Source organism: Eptatretus burgeri, chromosome 12 (genome assembly GCF_056783735.1).
Source record: "Eptatretus burgeri isolate ZD-2024b chromosome 12, Ebu_testis_v1, whole genome shotgun sequence".
NCBI lineage: Eukaryota > Metazoa > Chordata > Myxini > Myxiniformes > Myxinidae > Eptatretus > Eptatretus burgeri.
Window position 1 is genome coordinate 70,800 of NC_140972.1, and position 24,523 is coordinate 95,322.

General features: G+C 43.2%; 1 protein-coding gene and 1 long non-coding RNA gene across 4 annotated transcripts in view; one reads left to right on the plus strand and one right to left on the minus strand.

Moving 5' to 3' along the window:
* Nucleotides 1-1,212: 1,212 nt before the first annotated feature.
* On the minus strand, nucleotides 1,213-4,001 carry LOC147014939 (uncharacterized). The gene is made up of 3 exons (XR_015050084.1): nucleotides 3,877-4,001; nucleotides 3,370-3,631; nucleotides 1,213-3,102 (listed from the first exon to the last, which is right to left on the minus strand). It is a non-coding gene; the product is annotated as an uncharacterized LOC147014939 (long non-coding RNA).
* Nucleotides 4,002-6,650: 2,649 nt separating this feature from the next.
* Nucleotides 6,651-24,523, plus strand: part of LOC147014940 (deoxyribonuclease gamma-like) — a 41,233-nt gene continuing 23,360 nt past the window's right edge. The window contains exons 1-2 of one of the 3 annotated variants that reach the window (XM_085849209.1): nucleotides 6,651-6,963; nucleotides 23,853-23,951. The gene's annotated coding sequence lies outside the window, so the exon portion shown is untranslated. Of the gene's footprint in view, nucleotides 6,964-7,793; nucleotides 8,030-17,044; nucleotides 17,107-23,852; nucleotides 23,952-24,523 lie in introns of those variants that run through there. The other 2 variants (XM_085849208.1, XM_085849210.1) reach the window with 2 other exon arrangements.

Here is a 24,523-nt window from a genome sequence, read left to right on the forward strand (position 1 = left end):
TTAGATGAAGGTTCTGTGTTCTGGACATGTCTGCAAGGTAAAGTGTTTATCGCTTAATACATTGTTGCGGGCCAGGGGTCAGGTGAGAAGACCACAAGGGAGGGGGGGGAGCTATCTCGGCTCCCACCCGACTCCCCGGAATTGTAGGCCCTCGCCACCGAGCTCTATAACACCAGTAGAGAGTCCACCAGCTTCCCTTCACGTTACTGATTTGTCTTCACCAGCCAGCCTGCTAACCATGTTTAGTCCTTTTAGCCCAGACTCCCATAAGAGAATGAATAGGAACATGCGATATAGAATTGGATTTGAAGGTATTCCAAAGACATTTGACCAATGTCAACAAATGACAAGCATACTTTAGGAGCACCTCAACAAAACTAATAGTCTTCACTTATATATATATAATCCAAAATAAGCCTTAATTATCCATAAAATGCATTCATCAATGATAAAGACATAGCACGTTTACAAGTCCTACGATACACTGTGGCCTGTCAGAGGCTCTCAGGGTCTCAGAGCGTACAATATTATCATGAGGAAGTCGTAATCTTGATATAATCACAATCTCAAAATAGAACCAACCACGCTAACGGACTCATGTTTACTAATTCGGCATAAATAAATATTTACCGATTACGGAAGTGAATCAATCTTGTATATTCTCGTCGGACGTGATCTCCAGCCAGTATTTTGCTATCCAACTTGGCCGTGTGATGAAACCTAATTTTTGTGTAATGGGGAGCTATGTTTTTGATCAATATGGTTGAGTGACATGTATCCGAGTCCCTATCATGTGCCTCCAGGGTTTTGAATACTTTCCCGATTACATCACTGATGACCCTTGTCGTGATGGATGCAGGAATTCCTTTACCACGGGGTAATGTGGTGGGGCCTGAAGTTCCCAAAATGACTCTGATCGATCGATCCGTGGAGGTCGCCACTTTGATGACATCTTCAGATGCGTAAATTAGACCCCCTTTATCTTTTTTGTCCACAAAACCATGGCATGATCCACCATGTGCAGGTTTTTCGGCCATCTCCAATGCCGAACAACATGCTTCGCATTATATTTGTCGGCGGACATGGTGTACGATGTATCCGGACTTGTATCCTATTGCCGCTTCGTGAAATTTAGATAAGCGGCAATAATCCGGCTAGTCGGTATAATCCGCCTCGTCATTCTCCTTGTGTAGATCGTGGAGTCGTGCCACCAGCATGTCCTGAAGATGAGATGGGGCATCTTCCCGGATACTGGGGCCGATGGTGTCCAAGTTCACGAGGCCTCCACTACCTTCAAGCACTGCACAATTACCGGTGTCAACTTTTATTTGATTTCTTAAAAGGAGCCTCTTATAGGTAGCCCGGAACTGCCGAGCCGTGGGGTTGTTGTTGGAACCACCATGAGCTCGAACTGAAGCGAAGAATAGTTCAACATGGTCCTGGCTCATTTTGTACGTGCATAAGTACTGCATATGTCCATTTACTACCACAATATCATACACTTGCTGAATGCTGTCGATTGCGGCAGCAAAACCCAGAAAGGGTACCCAACTCTGGCCGATGGCAAGTCGCTTGCCACACAACGATTTCAAAATCATCACATAGTCCCTCATCTCAGCTAGAAATGGTTGCCAGCTTTTCTCATTGAACTGCTTTAATGGGGCCTTATAACCCTTTGCCATGGGATTTCTCGAGTTCAAAATGACGAAAAGTCGATCAAATGTGTATATAAATTTACAGGTTGCTTCAGAACCTGCGAACTGGGGCAATTTGAGTTTGTCGCTACAATATTCAATTGCCACAGCAACACTGGAACTCAAAGTTTGAGCTGCTACATTCACTTTCATTTTTTGTCCCCACCATCTGATGTGCCTCCGCTTCAACTTATTAGCCAAATGGAGCCCTTCCTTTTCTTGAATTTCATTCAACAATTCAATGAATTTCCATTCGATGACTCCATTGTTATTGTCCATGAGCTTTTTATCCGTTGCCAGACAATTCCTTACCAATTTTAACATGTGGCATGGATATAGCACCACGTGCACTTTCCAGTCTGGATTGTTTGGGTGTTCGAAATATGGTCGCATGTCTGTATCCGTGACACTGTTACCTAACTCACGAAACATGGAGAAATGTTCTTCAGGACCGTCGCATGTCAATGGTACAACTCGTACACCAACTTCGTAGACGCTCTATAGACATTTTTACTATATTAGCATTCTCCTTTCCAGATAATCCATTAGTGAGGAAGCAACCTATAGGAGCCTTCCAACTATTGTCCAGTGCAACAGCCATCACAACTATGGCATATTTAGCCAGTGGTAAAGTGTCATCAGAGCCCATTTCGAGTTCTGTTCCAAAGTCCACGTATCCCCAACTCTGATGTCCATCCCATTCATGATGAGCATGGATGGACATTTCATCCAACATGAATGCACAAAATACATTATCATTTCCCTTGACTTTTTCGGAATCCGATCTGTTTTTCAGGGCACCGAATATTTCCTTCGAAAATCCAGGCGATCCATCCAATCCATGAAACCACCTTTGGAATGTTGTCAAACTTGGTAATTCTTGATCAAATGTCTCACGGACATAATTGTACGCAAGAGTCGAATAAAATTGTAGCGTTAATGCAAATGACCGCAATTCATCCGAGTATTCCTGCCGAGATGCATGAGCCTTGTCATCTTTACCATGAGGACGCTTTTTAGCGATCCTTTTCATCAATTCTAGCGGTATTCTTGAAAAGCTGTTTTCGAGTATATTAGCACAATAATCCGTTACCAGATGTATATTTCGAAGTTCACTTATCAATGCTTTCATATTTTCTACCTTTTGCTTCAAGCGTGCAGATTGTCGTCATGCGGTATTCAGCTTTTTCGTGTAATGCTCGGCGCGGTCTTGTTGGACTGGGGCCTCTTGTCTGGCTTTTCGTGGGTTTTCCATGTAAGCATAATGGTGATCGTGGGTAAGGATGGCCTGAGAGACGATAGCTACAGCTTCAGCGTCAGGACCGGAATCTACAGGCTCATGTACGACCAGATCCGGTTTGGTTGGTGGTACTGTTGATCTGGATTTTGGTTTGCGTGTCTTTGGTACCTGAAGGTATAATAGGATTTGCCAGAAAAAAGATTATTGTAATAATCGAAATATTGACAATATTGACGGTGCCAGCTATCATCATCAATAATTCAAAGAATTTTGTTAATATTTCATAATCACTCAAGCCTTATGAATCTGGGAATCTTATGTTCTGTTTTTATGGGCAATATGATATAATAATAATAATAATAATAATAATAATAATAATAATAACAGAAATATAATAATCCGGTTACAAAATGTACAAACAAAGAATGTACTCACTTTTGGTTGTAAATGATTGGGAAGTACGAAGATAGACGGGATTGCGGTATCCTTCAGTTCTCGCTTGTGTGCATCATATTCCACATAATCTTCTCTTGTGAAATGTAGAGAGCAGAGTTGTTGGTTGACAGTTGGCTGGTCCTTTCCCCATTCTCTTTTTATGTTGGCGATCCACCGCTGTCTCCGCGGTGCGTCTTGGCATACTTTGCACATCTCCTTCTCGGCTTTGTTGGCATGAGTTTTGTCGCATCTTTTAGGAAATCTGTAAAACAGGAATGGGCCTGTAAAACCATGGTGGCTGAGGTTATATTATGTGTGATACATTGTCATTTAATGCAAAATTAACTTCCATTTGATGATAGAATCAATACCTAAATAAGAATATGAATCAAATAGAAACTAAATGAATCATGTGGCGATTAATATAATGTGAATCAATTTCAAAAATCAATCGATGATCAAGAATACGGGAGATCTACATTGTTTGGATGTCCCAACCACGTGTACCTAGTAAAGTGCTGGATCTCCTCAAGTGCTCTTGCAAATCTTCCACTCCATGCAGCACGAAGTGATGTCGATGTAGACAACAGGGGCGTGCGTGTTTGGTAGTATGCATGTGTAGCGACGACTGCTGCAACACAGAAGATGTTGCCACAAGTGACGACAGTGACATTGAATTAATGCATTATTTAGACAATGGAAGAATGCATGTACATATACTACAGAACGCTTACACGAAATGAGTGCATGTTCCGGTACACAGATGATTTTGTATGATTACCTGCTGGTGGGCTCGTGTATATATGATTGCGAGTTATTTGTCTGTAATGTATAATAAATACTTTTTGTTGAATTCGCCTAAGTCATATTTACAGAAAACATTCAAGAAAATAATCAGTGATTGTAACAGCATTTATACAATATGGAATATGCGAATCTGGATCTTAACGGCAATACGAAAATGAATACAAGCAGCATTATATCACTCGTCCAAAATATCCATTATGTAATGGTATTTGGCATTTAAATGCCTCCATTTTGACTTATTTGACAAAAATAAATGAATTTTTGTAGTTGAAATGTCTGTCATTGGATTCTTTGACCCCAACAACTAAGTTTAGATAACTAAATTTTATTTCTAGGAGGTTTAGAAGTTGAGATAACTTAAAAATTAATTTCGTGAAAATTCATGGCGGTCATTTTGGAAAATTCCATTTTTCTCATAGTTTGGACACTTTTTGAGAAGGTTCCTCGGTCTAATATTTTTTCTACCATATAAACCTACAAAATGAGATCAAGAAACCTAATATGCCAAATTTAGCCACCAAAACTCATTTAAGCCTCTCCTGAAAAATAGCCTAAGGACTATTACGGAATTTGCATGAAAAGCGCAGTTAAAGGATTACAAGCAGTCAATTCCCACTCACTGCTGTAGATGAAAGGACGAAACATGGATGCTGAGCAGACTCCACAATGCGGACAATCACCAGCTGCCGATGACCTCTCTCGTGGTGTTATAGAGCTCGGTGGCCGTCGCACACTGATAATTCCGTGACACGGCGGGTCTCGTAACCGACCGTGGACGCCAATAACTCAACCACGTGACTTAGGGTCCTCCGTCTAGTTAATTCGGTTACCTAAAAATAACCACGTGGTTTAATTACCGGGGAACACACCCTCGGTACGCCTTGTCCGAACCGTATCACTCTACCGGACCGGATCACTTTACTGGATCGGATGCAGCCGAGCGACACTGCCAAGGACGTACCGGCTACAAGGAACGGATTGTTGGGAATAAAGTCCCGGCTTAGCTTGGATTCGGACCATGCTGGATCAATGAAAGAAAAGACAAAAATGAGCAGGGAACATTTCTCATAATAATTTATTGCAATGGGCGAGGAAAGGTATGTGGCGATCAAGATTTATTGGGGTGTGTTGTGCAGAGATAGGGGAGAGAGGTGTGGTGCAGCAATAAACAAGCAACTTGTAAAAGGGGACATAGAGCAGACTGAACCCGAAAATAATAATAACGATCTTCTGCAGGGTTACGTACTTGGACAGGCACCAGGTCACACACACACGCACACACACAGACACAGAAAATCCGATGAAGAGGGATTGAGGCAAGACAGGAGAGTTTAGGCTACGGTCTCTCCGTACCTTTGTATAAATGATATGCGGTATCTGAATGCGCCACCAATACATTTGGGGGGAATGCTCCGTGGCGCGGTACCCCCTGCTAGCTGGTGCGTCGTCTCCTGCTTCGGGCAGTTCACGTCGAGACCATGGGCGTGAAGGAGAGGCTTGAGTTGGGAGGGTGGAGTCAGAGTCGTGTGGGCGGAGACGAGGAGGAAGAGCCCAGTGATGCCAACAGGAGGCGGAGTCGAGGTCCAGGTTGAACGAAAGACGAGAGGAGAGGAGAGGAGAGGAGAGGAGAGGAGAGGAGAGGAGAGGAGAGGGAGGAGAGAGAGAGAGAGAGAGAGAGAGAGAGAGAGAGAGAGAGAGAGAGAGAGAGAGAGAGAGAGAGAGAGAGAGAGAGAGAGAGAGAGAGAGAGAGAGCGGGGGGGGAGAGGGGGAGAGAGAGAGGGGAGAGAGAGAGGGGGAGAGAGAGGGGGAGAGAGAGAGACAGACAGAGACAGACAGACACAGACAGTGGGGAGAGAGAGGGGAAGAGAGAGGGGGAGAGAGAGGGGGAGAGAGGGGGAGAGAGGGGAGAGAGAGGGGAGAGAGAGAGACAGACACAGACACAGACACAGACACAGACACAGACACAGACACAGACACAGACACAGACACAGACAGAGACAGACAGACAGAGACAGACAGACAGAGACAGACAGAGACAGACAGAGACAGACAGAGACAGACAGAGACAGACAGAGACAGACAGAGACAGACAGAGACAGACAGAGACAGACAGACATACCCGCTCCGACCTTTATGGGACCCGCAGCACGGGGCGGGAGGCCACCCGGAAACTCGGTGACGACTGCTGAATCGGGCAGTTTGATGGATCCCGACCCTCTGTGCGGCCCGGCCGCGATGGCCGGAAACCGCAACACTCCATTTCCGGCAAGATGACCCGACGCCACAAAGATGTCCCGTTCCGACCTCACGACATGAAACGAATCGCCCACACCGAACTCCGCACCATGAATCGTCCTGCAAGAACCCCCGGGAGGTGCCCTGACGAGCGGCCGAGGGTAGCGTCGGTCGGTCCCGCACGCCCGCTCGTGCGCCCCTGACCAGCTCTGGCCAACGCTCTGTGTGCGCCAACGTGACCCGAGCAGTACAACATGCCCCCGCCCGATCGCAGCTTCGCTGGCCATTGAGGTGAGGGGACATTTACCGACCGCGAGGACCGAAGATACGACGTTATGGCGAACCCATGCACAGACAGTAAGATGTGTCCATTCGTGCCCGGCTCTGTACGAAAACAAAGTCGCGAGCGGCGCACGGGTCTGCCTTCGAGCACGTTCCATACAGTGCACGTGGATCCGCCATGACGCACGTGGCCAGCACTCAGGTGATTTTGCTGTTGTGTGCGCGGGACGAAACCCGATCGATATAACTCGTCCAGCGATGGGTTGAAAAGTACGTGCTGCCCATCTCATGCACAACGTGGCGGGATGTTGTTGGTTCACGGGCGCCAGCCAGAGTGACCACTATATTCGTTATGTCTGTATGTTGGGTAGTCAATCTAGTAGAAAAAAGAATCAGAGTTGGTGTCAAAGCCACCCAATGCTCGCCTGTTTATACATTTATCGTTTTTAAAAGACGAGTCTAATAATATTTTTTTAAAGCATTGCAGTGAAGTCTGATCCAAATAATTTTAAAGCAATATATGTATTTGTATATTGTAATCAGTAAAAAATAGTGTGGTAGATAAAAACATTAGAAAAGGAAAAAAAAATGAAAACATGAACATGACAAAATCTTCTGATGTTGCGGGTTTTTCCGATGACGCGTTCAGGCCAAATCAAGTTGTTGTTAGAGAACATTGTACTTTACGGTACTTCTACATATCGACGGTCCCCTGTGCCAGTGCACATGCGCAGCCTGACCCGGAGCCAGGGATGTTGTGGGCGTTTCAACCTGTTCAATACTTGTTTGATTATTGTCGTTCCACGCTAATAAAGTGGTCGAACAAATTGAACTCTGTTCTTATTTAGTTGTCGTCAGTCTCCAGTCTATGTTTGGATTCACATTAGGTTTCAAAACTGGTTTTGACTCTTCGTGAATTAAAAACTCACTGTAAAACTCCTCTTCCTGCAGAAAGTCAATTAATTTTCCTGACTCATCACAGAGAAGTTATTCTTCTTACTTGGATCGACGTCGTTATTTATCTATATGGTATTTATATTTACGTTTATTACCTTGCATTGTTAACCAAAACTTGAAAAACGTAGAATGAGCGAGGTAAACCACAGCCGAGCTAGAAAAAAGTTCAATCCACACTCCAAGTGTCTTCCCTGATCGCTGCGGCTGTTTGTGTGTTTCCCTGCTTTCTTCAGCGATGAGTTTGCGACCTCAGAATATATTTAGAGAGATTAAATTGGTAAGAATACGGTATGAAGAAACAAGACGTCCACACGAGGAATTCAAAACTCACAGAGGGGCGAACTTTCTCGCTGCAAAAAGTCAACAAAGGCTTTCAGAGGTAGGAAATGCCAATGGCATGGATGGTCGGGGTGTTTCTACTGTTCAGATTAGACTCAAAGCAAGATCGATCACTTTTTGTGGCTAATTTTCGGACGTTTTTGCGCTTGGTTTTTTCGTGCAACATTTGCGGCTTATAAACCAGTGCGGCTTGTGTGTGTTAAAATTCCAGATTTTTTTAAAATTTAGGGGATGCGGTTTGTATAACGATGCGCTCAATGGTCCGAATTTTATGGTACTTGCCATGCCATGAGAAATGCATCGAAAAGAAAACGTAATATGTAGTGTTGGGAGTTGGAGTGCGGACAGCAACGGATGGAAAACAGCATCCTGGTTGCCATGGCAACCAGTTTAGATGACGAACGTATGTCACGACACACCGTCTCCACAGTCTGTACCTATGTACCAAATATGAAACATGAAAGTTGAAAACTTTGGGAGTTAGAGTGCGGACAGAAACGGACGCACAGACAGGCGGACAGCGACCGGTATCACATAATACGCCCCAATATATATATATATATATATATATATATATATATATATATATATATATATATATATATATATATATATATATATATATCTTCTTCTTCTTCTTTCGGCTGCTCCCGTTAGGGGTCGCCACAGCGGATCATCTGTATGATCCGCATAGTGATTTGGCACATGTTTTACGCCGGATGCCCTTCCTGACGCAACCCTGGTCGCCTCTTACAACACAGGGATATGGTACACCTATTTTAACCGGGGTATACACCGGCCCAGTATACTGGTACTCATTTCGCCGACCTCAGAAGGATGACAGGCTGAGTCAACCCCCTGGTGTATTAATTCAGTGGCCCAACGGGGCTTGAACTCAGGATCCCAAGCCGCTGCCCTAACCACTGCGCCAACACCAGGCTGTATATATATATATATATATATATATATATATATATATATATATATATATATATATACATATATATATATATATATATACATACATATATATATATATATATATATATACATATATATATATATATACATACATATATATATATATACATATATATATATATATACATACATATATATATATATACATATATATATATATATATATATATATATATATATATATATATATATATATATATATATATATATATATATATACTTATCCCTGTGTCGTAAGAGGCGACCAGGGTTGCGTCAGGAAGGGCATCCGGCGTAAAACCTGTGCCAAATCATTATGCGGATCATGATGGATGATCCGCTGTGGCGACCCCGAACGGGAGCAGCCGAAAGAAGAAGAAGAAGATATATATATATATATATATATATATATATATATATATATATATATATATATATATATATATATATATATATATATATATATATATATATATATATATATATATATATATATCTTGGGCATATAAAAAATAGTGTGGTAGATAAAAACATTGGAAAGGAAACTAGAGGGGGAGCACTCGGGAGAGTGTAAAACCTCCACCGCCAATACTGCTGGGTCACTCAAGTGAACCTTATATCTTATTCATGAAATATGATGTCAACAGTGCTGACAGAGTTATAGTTCTTTTCTCCATTTGTTTTTTTTTGGGGGGGGGGGGGTTGGAAATCACTTAAAACATGTAGAAATGCAAAAAAACAAACAAATCGAAATGTTGTTGAAAAAAAAGTTGCAAATTTTTTTTTTTCTCGAACCATTTTTTTGGGCGGTGGGGGTTGGAAATCACTTAAAACATGTAGAAATGCAAAAAAGAAAAAAAAATTCCTCTAACAATTTTTTTTTTTTGGGGGGGTTGGAAATCACTTAAAACATGTAGAAATGCAAAAAAATTCTCTAACTTTTTTTTTGGGGGGGTTGGAAATCACTTAAAACGTAGAAATGCCAAAAAAAAAATTTCTCTAACAATTTTTTTTGGGGGGGTGGGTTGGAAATCACTTAAAACGTAGAAATGCAAAAAAAAAATTTTTCTCTAACAATTTTTTTTAGGGGGTGGGGGTTGGAAATCAGTGAAAACATGTAGAAATGTAAAAAAAAAAAATTTCCTCTAAATTTTTTTTGGGGGGCGGGGTTGGAAATCACTTAAAACATGTAGAAATGCAAAAAAAAAAAAAAAATTCTCGAACTTTTTTTTTTTGAGGGGGGGGGGGGACCAAGTCCAAAATCTAATGGCATGATCCTTGGACCATACCTAACCCCCCCCAACAAGTTTCGTCGAAATCCATTGAGGAGTTTTTCCGTTATACAAAAAATTTAACATTTTCACGCTCACGCTGTCGCTCACGCTCACGCGCACGCCGGGGGTATTGCTATAGCTCTCTGTTCTTCGAACAGGCGAGCTAAAAATGTTTAAAAAATCTCTTTTTTTTGAGATTTGTTCTACCCTTATTATCAGTATTTAAAATGGCGATTTCAGTTAATACAATGGTGATTTCGATGAAACTTGGTTGGTAGGTTCATACCATGACCAAGTTGTGTGCAAATGAGAACCGTTGCTATGGACACCACCGTTGCCTAGCAACGGGACTTTGAAATTTTTGAAAAATCATAAAAAAATTATTTTTTCGAAAATCAAAAATCGGGCCACGAGCGACTGTGGGCAGTACATTCAGCCCTATTGTCAAAAAATTTCAGCCGGATCCTATGAAAACTGTCGGAGAAGATAGACTTTGAATGAACCCTGGTCGAAAACAATAAAAAAACGAAGTTCGTAATATCTCAGAGACTATGAGTCAGATATTCATGAAACTGCTATGGTAGGTTCATGGTATGTCCTAGTTGTGTGAGAAAGAACCGTTGCTATGGACCCCTCCGTTGCCTAGCAACGGCCGACTTCCCATGCCCGCCTACCAGCTTGTTGGGCAGTCGATGTTGTCGAAAAATAAAAAAAATAAAAATTGGGAAATTTGTTCTACCTTTATTATCACTTTTTCCATCGATATGTTTGTCTCTCTGTTCGGTCCAGTGCTCCTTTAATACAATGGCGATTTCGATGAAACTTGGTTGGTAGGTTCATACCATGACCTAGTTGTGTGCAAATGAGAACCGTTGCTATGGACCCATCTGTTGCCTAGCAACGGGACTTTGAAATTTTTGAAAAATCATAAAAAAAATTTTCGAAAATCAAAAATCGGGCCACGAGCGACTGTGGGCAGTACATTCAGCCATATTGTCAAAAATTTCCAGCCGGATCCTATGAAAACTGTCGGAGAAGAGAGACTTTGAATGAACCCTGGTCGAAAACAATAAAAAAATGAAGTTCGTTATATCTCAGAGACTCTGAGACAGATATACATGAAACTGGTATGGTAGGTTCATGGTATGTCCTAGTTATGTGTGAGAAAGAACCGTTGCTATGGACCCCTCCGTTGCCTAGTAACGGCCGAAAAACCTCGAAATGTGGGGGTATTTTAATGAAAAAACAATCTGCAGCATTAACCCTTGAAGCTATAATCATGTATTTTCTTGTGCTTAATCCTCAGGTCATTCCCCATCAAAGGGGCCCATCACGTCAGGTTATATTGGGTAGGCGACTACCCATGTCCGCCTACCGGCTTGTCTGTGTGTCCGTCTCTCCAGAGCATAACTCCGTGGACTTTGATCCGATCTTGATGAAATTTGGTAACGTGTTCGATCTCAATGTCTAGTTGTGTTTTCCTGCATGAGGGTGTGGCTATGCCCATTGTGGGGGGAGCCACGCCCAAAAAAATAGCCATTTTTAGGGGGTAGTCAGATTAAAAATCTATCTTCTCTTGGGGAATTCACTGAATGGAATGGGATCTTCGGTATTTGAATCGTAAAATGAATTATCTAAAACTTGTCGTTGTCCGATTTTTCATTTTCATCCTAAGGTCAAGGTCACAAGGTCAAAAACTCAGAAAATTGCGAATTATGACATAAAAATCATATGACCGCCCAAACTTTGAGAGCTTGGATGACAATATTTTTTATGCATAATCTTGAGGTCATTCCCCACCTAAAGTTTTGAAACCATTTTGCTCTATCTCAAACACCTTGCCCGTGGCGCCCCCTTCAAGTTTGTTTTTACGCTGATTTCATCAAAGTATGGACAATCCGATGAGTGCGAAATGCCATATTGCCAATATGACGTTATATTGTTCCTGGAATGTTCCAGAGGAAGTTTTGCACCAAAGGTCATAATCCTTGACCTTTGACCATTAAAGGCCACAGAGGTCAAATTTTCAAAGTTGTGGGAATCGAACCGGGTTTTCGACCTTCTTCGACGAATGAACTCCAATAAGCTATATCACGTATCCTGTTTCCTTATTTTAATGTCCACAACATTGTTTTGTGACCTTTAAAGGTTATGCAAAGGTCAAATTTTGAAAGTTGTTGAACGAAACTGGTTTTCGACATTTTGCAGATAATAACCCGTCACCCGTGCCACATCATGTTGATCATTTTTATAACTTGGTCAAACATGATCACATTGTCTCATCCTTGACTTCTGAAACAATCTACATCGTAAAATACCGCTCGTGAACCATCGTCGTCTTCAGACTTGTCTTTCTATTATCGGCCTCGGTTTGCGTTCCGTGCAGCGTGGGAGTCGTGCTGAGTGTGTGTGTGTGTGTGTGTGTGTGTGTGTGTGTTGTCTATATACGTGTGTGTGTGTGTGTGTGTGTGTGTGTGTGTGTGTGTGTGTGTGTGTGTGTGTTGTCTATATACGTGTGTGTGTGTGTGTGTGGTGTCTATATACGTGTGTGTGTGTGTGTGTGTGTATGTGTGTGTTGTCTATATACGTGTGTGTGTGTGTGTGTGGTGTCTATATACGTGTGTGTGTGTGTGTGTGTGGTGTCTATATACGTGTGTGTATGTGTGCGTTTGTGTGTGTGTGTGTGTGGTGTCTATATACGTGTGTGCTGTCTCTATACGTGTGTGTGGTGTCTCTATTCGTGTGTGTGTGTGTGTGGTGTCTATATACGTGTGTGTGTGGTGTCTCTATTCGTGTGTGTGTGTGTGTGTGTGTGTGTGTGTGTGTGTGTGTGTGTGTGTGTGTGTGTGTGGTGTCTATATACGTGTGTGTGTTTGGTGTCTCTATACGTGTGTGTGTTTGTGTGCGTGGTGTCTATATACGTGTGTGTGTGGTGTCTATATACGTGTGTGTGTGGTGTCTATATACGTGTGTGTGTGTGGTCTCTCTATACGTGTGTGTGTATGTGTGTGTGTGTGTGTGTGTGTGTGTGTGTGTGTGTGTGTGTGTGTGTGTGTGTGTGTGTGTGCGTGTGTGTGTGTGTGTGTGGTGTCTATATACGTGTGTGTGTGTGTTTGGTGTCTCTATACGTGTGTGTGTTTGTGTGTGTGGTGTCTATATACGTGTGTGCGTGGTGTCTATATACGTGTGTGTGTGGTGTCTATATACGTGTGTGTGTGGTGTCTATATACGTGTGTGTGTGTGTGGTGTCTCTATACGTGTGTGTGTGTGTGTATGTATGTGTGTGTGTGTGTGTGTGTGTGTGTGTGTGTGTGTGTGTGTGTGTGTGTGTGTGTGTGTGTGTGTGTGTGTGTGTGTGTGTGTGTGTTGTTTCGCATGTCTGGCTTTCTTTTTGGGACTACAGTGCAGTCATTGGTCTTTATTTTGATGATGAAAAAGACCTTTTAAACACTTGGCGTTCCAAATAATCCTTGTCATGTAGTCCATCCATTCCTATTGATTTTACATTTCTGACATTGCCCAAATCCTTTGCCAAATAGTCGACATTATAGTTCTTTCCATGCACTGAATGCATCATTAACAGAACACACAAGTGGAGAAGTGGACTTCTTTATATTTTATTTTATTTTTTCAGATCTTGTCGAGGCTCGTATGAGAGCTAACAGACAACGCACAGCAAGGGTGGCATGAGACAAGAGGGGCAGGAGTGGGAAGGACAAAAAAGTGGGTAACGGACACATTAGGAGATCTGTTGAAAGAAGAGGGATGGGGCAGGAAACACGCGGAAAACAAAATGGACATTACAGGGATTTTCTGGAGGGAAAGCAGGGAATTTGAAGCGGGTGAGTTTGGGTTGGATTAATGGGAGTAGAAAAGATTGAGGATTTGGATGGGGGATGATAGGTGGTTGTGAACAGCTGTTTTGAAGGCCTGGAGGGAAGAATGAGATTGAACAGAGTGAGGGAGTAATTCAGGGGTGGATCTCGTCTCAGGCAAAGAGGGGGGGTTGACATTTTTGGCTTTGAGACAAGGTGGGTGGGTGGCAATATACCCATGTGGGTGGGGGGGGTTGAGGGAGCTAAGGGTTGAGGGAGGGAGGGATGGTTGAGGGAAGAAGGGGTTGAATGAGGGGTTCTCAGCAGCTGAAGGTTGGGGGGGGGTTACAACTCCCCCAATCCCCCCCCTCAAGATCCGCCACTGTCGGAGTTTGTTCCAAAAGTGGGAAAAAGAGGAATGAAAGAGTGAAGGTGAGCAGTTATTCGTGATTGTGGTAGTTTTACCAGAAGGAGGTTGTTGGCGGACCTTGAGCGACCTGTGGATATATGTTGGGGACAAATCACAGACACAGCAGGGGGGGCGAGACCAGAGAGGAGACAGTAGAAGACAGAAAGACCAACGACCTGCCTGCAGTGAGAGAGTGAGAGGCCTAAAGACAGCCTAATCATGGGAGATACCAACGATATGAAATGCCTTGGTTTCCACAGCCTGAAGCCGAGAAAGGTGGGAGGCAGGAGCACCAGCCCAGAGGGGAGAGCAGTACTCCATCAGGCTGTGGACGAAAGCTTTGTATGTGGTCAAGAGCTCAGGTGGGCCGAGGAAGGACATTGCACAACGGAGGATTCCCAGTCGGCGACTGGCTTTGGAGGCCAGGTTGGAAATGTAGCTTTCCCAGGAAAGATCATGGCAGATAGTGAGACCCAAAACCTTGAAAGAAAGGAATTCTTCCAGAGGATTGTTGAGAAAGTGGATGGGGGTGGGGGGGAATTCTAAATGGTCCTTTCAGATAGGCAGTGAGAGTGTGAGATTTGTCAGGATTGAAAGACATGTTCCACGCGTTGGACCAGTTTGTGATTTTACCCAGATCTGCAGTGAGTGAAGAAGTTGCTGCTTGCCGGTCTGAGGGATGGTCGGGCAGAGGGTGGAGTAGTCAGCAAAGAGAAAAAGAGGATTTTCCAGAGGGTCGGAGATATCATTGATGAAAACCAGAAAAAGAACAGGGCACAGAATGCTGTCTTGATGAACTCCAGCCTGGACAGGAAGAGGTGATGAAAGAACTCTATTTTGGGCCACACGTTGACTATGACAGGAGAGGAAGTCTGCGAGTCATGAGTGGAGATGGCCTTGGATACCATAGGAAGAGAGTTTGGTGAGCAGGGCAGGGTGCCAGACCATGTCAAAAGCACGCGATATGTCTTGGCATATGGTTCTGATTTCATGTCTGGCATTGAGGACCTCCATCCAATGTTGGGAGAGCAGAAGCAGCACATCCAGCATAGAGTGACCTGGTCTGAAACTAAATTGATGATCGGAAATCAGGCCATTAGAGAAGAGAAAGGACTTAATGTCTGAAGCGATGATGGATTCCATAACCTTGCTGATGATTGGGAGAAGGCCGATTGGTCTGCAGTTGCAGGGATCTGTTTTTGCACCTTTTTGTGCAGGGCAGTAATGTTTGCTGATCTCCAAGCAGATGGCAGATGGCCTTGAGCAAATGAGAGGGTGATTACAACCGAGAGAGGGTGAACAAGAGCAGAGGAGCAGGTTTTTAGGACATGTGGGCTGATGCCTTCTGTACCGGTTGCAGCACTGAGTCGAGGTTTGACAGCAAACTCTTCACCTTGTCAGGAGAAAAGGACACAGAGACCAGGGACAGTTGCATGCGACTGGGTAAGGTTGGTACAGAAAGCAATGGGGTTTGGACGCAAGATTTTGATACAAACACTGAGTTTAGGCATTCACCTTTTCATGTGCAGTGTCAGCAGTGTGGCCATTTGAGGTAAGGGAGGGGATGGAGGGGAAACGTACACCAGCAACAGATTTGATTCAATGCCACCAGGATTTGAAGGAGGGAGAGAAGTTTGAGAGTTCAGACTTGAGCTTTGAAAGATGTTGTTTTCTGGAACTTCTGAGGGTTGATACATACTTGTTCTGAGCTTTATGGAAGGAACTGAGATTACCCTCAGTTGGGTTTGCTTTCCTGAGCCAAAGGCAAGTTGTTTCAGGACAACTGCCTCGTCAGAAGCCTCAGTGAACCATGGGCGGGAGGAAGAGTAGGACAATTGAAGATGACAGGGGATAAATCTGTGCATGAGGGAGAGCAAGTTTCTTGGAAAGAATTCCCAGGATGAGTTTATGTTGGAGAAATTAGCGATGGCTGCTTGGAGAAAGAAAGTAGAGAAAGACCAGTCTCGAAGTTTGATGGCTGCTGGGAGACTCTGCTTGCCGGCTTGAGTGAAATACCAGACTCGATGGCACTGAGGTGGTTCTCTGATGACAGCCAGAGAGATTTCCACTTTGACAAGCACGTGGTCAGAAGAAGCGATTGGAGTGGAGGAAAAACAGCAGATATTTTCAGGGAAATTTGTCAAAATAAGATCCAGAAGAGATGGCGTACCATTGGTTTTGATATGGGTCGGGAAATTGACCGATTGAGTCAGTGTTCCTTGTTTTGGTCGTTTTATCATAGATCTGTTTGAATGTGGTCATTAATAAGTATTGTTGTCTTAGTTAGTTTACACCTGTTTCTAATTACCACACCCATTTCTATTAACACTAATTGCTCCACCTGTTTTCTTTTCACCAACCCTATTTCTAATTACTCCACATATATTCATCTTGTTGTAACTCATTTTCTTGGAACTTGTAATCAAATGTATCCTCTCTTGCTTATTATGTATTGGAGCCAAAAGGCCAAAAGCCAATTCTCACCTTAGCTTTACGTCTGCTTTCCTGTATTATTCTTTCATTTTTCTCGAATTGTACTCCATGTCCTCTCTTTTTCTTCCTCCTTTCTCTTCCCCTCCCTTTCCCTTTCTGTTCTTAGATTTCTAATCAATGTGCTGGCAAGCCTTTGTGTACTGACAAGCCTCTGTGAAGGAATTAGGTGATGCTGACAGCCCGATACATTAATCTGTCTAGAATTGCTTTGCTGGTAGTTGGACCCCTGTTCGACCCTTGCTCGCCTTCCTGTGCGTTTGTTGTTTCTGACCAAGGCGATAAGAACTTTCTGATTTGTCTCTCCTATGTGCATATTTCTTTAAACCGGCCCAGACAAGGTCAGATGTGGGTCATTATGACCGGCCTCCCCTCCTGGTTTTCGTTTCTGTTCTTCTCCTCGTCCCCATATATACTTCCCCCACATTCCCTTGGGTATTATATATAGATGATTCCTATGAGCTCCGATTAGTGGAGACCATTGTATGTATTACATCAATGATCCTTCGTTCTGAAATTACGTAACAAAAATTCTCTGTTTGATGAACTTTGCCTTGAGTGGACAATTGAGTTTCTAGAGTTCCACAACACAAGTAATAATTATTCATTCAATTAAACTGAAAATTAGATATGTATCTTCATTACTGAAAATTACTTCATTACTTCATGACTCAGGTTCAGATTATTTTCCCAAAATATTGTGGTGCAGAGATTCACAAAACTTCACAAATATTTTTTTCACAAAAAAAAAACAAATATTTTGTGAAAAAATTAAATTAATGACACATGAACTGACATTGAGGCAATTTTCAATCAGTTCACAATGTGATGACAAAGAAGTCTTGGAACATTTTGAATTTTGTTTCCATCTTTTCCAATGGGTGTGGAATCATACAGAACAAACAAAAGAACATTTCGTGAAATAGATTGATGATATGCAGGTTTCAATGAGATTCTTCAGTCACAATGCGCACACATGAAGATAAAGTCAACACATCGTGACATCTGATGATCTCTGTCAGAATAATAAATGGTCATCATCTTTGATTATCAGAATTAATGACTTTTATAAAAGAATATCAGAATATTTAAAAAGTCAAAATGATGATTATAATTTGGAAGAATTAATATTGCACTTTGTGTCGATCATTTGCAAATTAGTTTGAAGCACTGTTTTAAATAGACATATCAATTTCACCTGTCATTAAAATGTTTAAAAAGTCTGATCAATTTCACCTGTGATTGAATTGTTTAAGAAGAGAGATCAATTCCACCTGATAATAAATTGTTTTCAATAGAAATATCAGTTTCACCTGTTATTAAATTGTTTAAAAAGACAGATCTATTTAACCTGTTATTCAATTGTTTAAAAAGAGAGATCAATTCACCTGTTATTAAAATGTTTAAGAAGAGAGATCAATTTCACCTGATGTTAAATTGTTTAAAAAAAGATCAATTTCACCTGTTATGAAATTGTTCAAGAAGACAGACCAATTTTATGTTATTAAATTGTTTAAAAAGAGAGATCAATTTAACCTGTTATTAAATTGTTCAAAAAGAAAGATCAATTTCACCTGTTATGAAATTGTTTAAAAAGGGACATTAATTTCATTTGTTATTAAATTGTTTAAAAAAAAAAACAAATTAGTTTCACCTGTTATAAAATTGTTTAAAAGGGGGATATCAATTCCATCTGTTATTGAATTGTTTAAAAGGAGAGATCAATTTCACCTGTTGTTTAATTGTTGAAAAAGAGAGATCGATTTCATCTGTTATTAAATTATTTTAAAAAGAGATCAGTTTCACATGTTATTATATTGTTTAAAAAGAGAGATCAATTTCACCTGTCATTGATGATGATGATGATGATGATGATGATTATAGTGATTTTGAGTCGGGGAATGACTTTTCAAACAGGAAAGTGAAACTGACAGTACTGCCGACAAGCCTGTGGGGGGGGGGGGTGTGGTCGAGGTCGAGGGCGTGGTTGGGGCAGAGGACATGGAGGGGATGGACCAAGTGCTGACTCCCCCAGGATGGACATGAAGTTTATACTGGGAGGAGAGATGATGCCGAAGCTCTCGAGTACCTTCGGGTTACAGGGAATTTGGTTGTCCGAATGACTGACAAATTCTCAGGATGGAATTATTCCCTGTACACTGACAGGTTCTACACCTCAGTTCAGATGGTTAAGTGTATGATCACACAACAAGGGATAAGGAGGTGTGGAACTACTATGACCAGCAGAAGATAATTTCCCAAGACTCTCACAAGGTCTCTCTCTATCGAGTGCAGGCTGTGGCTGCTGGTTGCATCATTGTTTGGGACGCGGCTCTGCCGCTGATGCAGTGTCCCCCTTACCAGTACACTGGTACTCATTTTGCCGACCTCGGAAGGATGACAGGCTGAGTCAACCTCCTGGTGTATATTAATTCAGCGGCAAACGGGGATTGAACTCAGCACCCAAGGATCCCAAGCCGCCACCCTAACCACTAAGCCAACATCAGGCTTTCTCACAAGGTGAAACAATTAAATAAAAAAGGGGAATGGGAATTTCTCTTCAATGGGACTGTAGCTGTTGTAGTTTGGCAGGACAAGTGGCCCATATAATTTGCCACCTCAATCTATGGCTCTTCCCCTCCTGAACATGTTCAATGATATGATGGTGCTGAAAAAAGAAAGATTCCTCTTGCTTGTCCAAAAACAGTGAAGGCCCATAATGCATATATTGGGGACCAAATTACTCAATTGCAGAAATGCCAGCGCCACGATAAATGGCCAGGTCGCTTGGTAATAAAATTCTTCATGTACACTGTGTACAATGCAAACATACTGATGGGTTTCACAAAGTGCCATGCTCCACCAAACAAGAGAGCTGTCAATTTCCATTTATTTATGGAGAAACTGTCAGGAACTTGCAGGAGATGTTCAATCCACTGAAACAGCATTTGGTAATCGACCCTCAGCAGTTTCAGGATGAGCGACGACTGAAACGGGATGCTCACCATGATGTAGAAAAGGCTCCACCTGCGACGACCAACAATCGATGTGTTGTGTGCAGAGAGGACATCATGGCAAAGCAAAGGAACTCTCGAGCAAAGGACGAGGACTTGCCAAAACGCTGCAAGACAATACACTGGTGCACGGACTGTGAAGAATTCTTATTTATCGGAAAGTCGGGATATGACTGCTCGTTTGAATGGAACCACAAACTGGAGTACACACACACACACACACACACACACACACACACACACACACACACACACACACACACACACACACACACACACACACACACACAAGCATTTAAAGGCCATTTTCCCCGCGAAAGCGGGGGTTAGCCTTGCGGGCCCCATGACAATCTTCTCCACTTTACCCTGTTTTCTGCATCTCCCCTTCTTAATCCCCTTGCCCACATTTCCTCTTCCACCACATTTAGCCAAGTTTTTCTCGGTCTTCCTCGTCCTCTACTTCCGACTACACTCATTTCCAACACTCCTCTCACCCAGTCACTTTCATCCTACCTCAACACATGACCCAACCATCTCAACCTGTTTCTCTTCACAACCTCCATCACAGACTCTATTCCCATCATCTTCCGCAAGTCATCATTTGTCTTCCTCTCTCTCAACGATACTCCACACATCCACCGAACCATTCGCATTTCCACCCTTTCCAGCCTTTGTTGCTGCTCCATGTTCAGTACCCATGTCTCACTCCCATAAATCATCGTACTCCTCACACATGAAGCATACACCTTTCCCTTCAGCTTCAACGACACTCCCCTCTTTGTCAGCACGCCACTCAGTTCCTGAAACTTCTTCCATGCACATTTCACTCTAGCAACCGTCGAAGAGTCTGATCCACCTTCTCCATTCAGCATGTCTCCGAGATAGCAAAATGTTTTCACCCCTTCCAGCTTCACACCATCTCCAAGATCCAACTCAACAATTCCTTCATCTGATGCTCCCTCGATGCACACCTTACACTTGAATGTAGCTGCCACACTGGTTAATGACCCTCTCACCCCACTACATTTTCGATGAACCCATTCAGCACACATTGTACACTGAATGGCGTTCACTCCGACACCCTTCCTGCACACATCACATGGCCATTTCCCAGTCCTTTCCACCTCACCACATGCTTTACCACTTGCCATCACCTTCGTCTTTCCGATATTCACCTTCAAACCTTTTGCCTCCATACATTCCTTCCACTTGTTCATCTTCTCCTTCAGTCCATCCATACTCTCTGCAATCAACACCAGATCATCTGCATACAGCAGCTCCCATGGTAAACCCTCCTTTACCCTACGAGCCAGCACCTCCATCACAACTACAAATAGAAGTGGACTTAGTACCGACCCCTGGTGCACTCCTACCCTCACCTCAAACTCACCACTGTTCCCATCCTTCGTCCTTACAGCTGTGCGTGCTCTCTCGTACATGGCCATCACTACTCTGATCAACCATTCCTCCACTCCTAACTTCCTCATTGCCCATGCCATTACTTCGCGTGGGACCCTATCAAATGCTTTCTCCAGATCAACAAACCCAAAAAACAACTTCTTCCTCTTCTCCATGTACTTCTCCTGCAACTGCCTTACAATAAAAATTGCATCTGTCGTTCCTCTTCCTGGCATAAATCCAAACTGCATTTCGTCAATCTTTACCTTCTTCCTTATCCTCTTCTCCAACACCCTTTCCAATACCTTCATTCCATGCTCCAATAACTTTATTGCTCTATAGGAGCCACAGTCCAGAGGGTCACCTTTCCCCTTGTACAGAGGGACGAGGGTACTCAGTTCCCAATCCACTGGAATGCGGCCTTCTTTCACCACCAGATTACAGATCTCTGTCATTCTCTTCACACCACAACTTCCCGCTGCCTTCAACATATCTCCCACAACTCCCGTCGGCCCTCCTGCTTCTCTACTCTTCATTGCTCTTATAGCTTCCTCAACTTCCTTCTCAGTTATCTTCTCTGCTGGTCCTAAAACTGGGTTACTCTCGATGTTTCTCTCCCATTCATTTTCTACATTCAACAGCCTTTCCATATATCTCTTCCATCCTCCTTTAATTCCATCTGAATCCACAACAATTTGTCCCACTTCATCCTTCAAGCAACTCACCCCCGTCACATCAAATCTCTCTCTCGCTATCTGCTTTGCGATCCTGAATACCGCTCTCTTACCCTCCTCCGAATCCAAGCGTTCTCCAAACATTTTCCAGTGGGCCTCCTGCGCCTTTGCAACCTCTTTCTTTGCAGCCTTCTTGGCTTCCTTATAACTTTCATGTGCAGCCTCTTCTTCCACCGTATCCTTTGCCTTTTGCCATTCCTTGAACTTCTTCCTCTTCTCTTCAATCGTCTTTCCAACTTCATCATCCCACCACCATGTTTCCGAGTGCCTCGGTGGTCCTTTTGTCCATCCACATACCTCACCAACGGCTCCCAATAGACTAGCTTTCATTGACATCCAACCACTTTCAAGCTCAACCACATCATCTTCAACCATACTCAGCCTCTCTCTTAATGCTTCCTTCACTGTCGCCTCTTTCAATCTCCACACCTTCATCCTCGGTTGGTACTTCACCCGCCGAATTCTCCGCGCACCTTTCACCCTTATATCGCAGACAACCAGGTGGTGCTGCGAAACAGTCTCCTCCCCTGGGATCCCCTTTGTGTCCCGGAGGTTTCCCCTATCTCGCTGACGCACCATCAGGTAGTCAATGGTTGTCGTCAACCCACCTGACGTGTATGTAATAAGCTTATTATTCGCTTTCTGGAATTGAGTATTACAGAGCAACAAATCAGCTCCATCAGCGAACTCCAAGATCCTTTCACCTTCTCTATTTCTCACACCATATCCATAACCCCCATGGACTCCCTCAAAACCGTCTGTACTCCATCCCACATGTCCATTCAAGTCTCCTCCAACCACAACAACTTCCTCATCTTTCACATTTTCCATCAACTTCTCCATCACACACCAGAACATGTTCTTCTCTTCATCGCTTCGACCGACCTGCGGGGCATATCCCGAGATGACGTTCACCAAGAGATTTCCGATCACAATTCTCACCATCATCAACCTTTCACTCACTCTAGTCACACTCACTACACTGTCATATGTCCACTCTTCTTCTGACCAATGTTTCAATCACTTCTCCAGATCTCCCTGTCATTGTCCCTACATTCCATGTACCAAACCTCAGAAACCGATCTCCACGTGGGGCATCAGACGATTGGTCATCATAAATGGAAAAATTTCCTCCCTTGCTTCGATCGGGTTCCCCACCTTGAGTTTTAACGAGAGGGGGTGAGGACCCCCACGGGGTACTTCGGGCTATACCCTGCCCATCAGTTGTACTCATCATGGTTTCCTTTTTGAGGCGATGTTTTTATGGCCGGATGCCCTTCCTGATGCCCACCCTTTTAGTCGCCTTTTACGACACGCAGGGATACGGTGTAGCTATTCTGACCGGGGTACACACCGGGAACCACAAACTGGAGTATTGGTGATAAACTCAAGAAGAAAGAAAGCAAGACAGTCTTTGATTCAAAATATCATTTAATTGTAATTACAGGACTAGAAAAAATAATTTTAAACGCAGAAAACAAAAATAAAACAAATTTCAACTTTTCAATTATTTTTCTGAAGGGATCCCAGGGTAGGGGAACAGAAAGTCCAAGGAGCTCAGGGTTCAAAAGGTTAACACACAATCCTTGTTTTTGAATGAATTGTTGAATAATTTTTTGAATGAATTGAATGAAACGTTCTCCATTGTTTTGAATGAATTGAGGTTCAATGAGTCTAAATCTGGACCTGTATCAAGAAAATCGTCTTTGTGTTTCATTTCTCTTTCATGTGCAGCTCATAGTCATTGATCTCTTGTTTGTTCTCTTTAGATTATAACACGTTGTGATATTATCCTCTTGATCGCAACAAAACCTCCGTCGGAAACCAGACCTGAATCGAGCAGAAAACCTGGTCGACCTCCTGAACAGGTTTGGAAACTTCATAATTTACAAAATCTACATTTTAACGAAGCCTGTTGTACTGTACTGAAGTGGAAGATGCTTAGCAGGCAGACACGAGCGGAAGGACAGTCGAGCCGAGCTGTGTTGTACAAATGCGAGCGCGGGCGTACTCTGCCCGGCGGCTCCCCTTTATTCCGTATTCGGCACACTCACGAGCCGGGCGACTCCAGTATTACTACGACGCCTCAGACGGCGCGCACACCCTATATCCCTTGCAGATACGATAACCACCACGACCACTCCTCCAATCATCACGCCCATCATGCATCATCATCATGCCCCTCCCCGTGGGCCCGCAGACTACACCACACTCCTCCCTCCTAAAAGTATGATTATTAAATGACCACCAATATAAGAAGCATTATAAGGTATTCGGTATAACAATCAAGAAAATAAAATGAAAAATAGCAAAGTATAATAGCACACCACATCATATAATGTGTCGATGCGAGCGAGTGGAGCAGCAAAATGAGAAGCACAGCAGCACTACGCAGCAAAAACGCCCCCAGGCGGCCCATGCTGACATGCCCCTCCCCAAG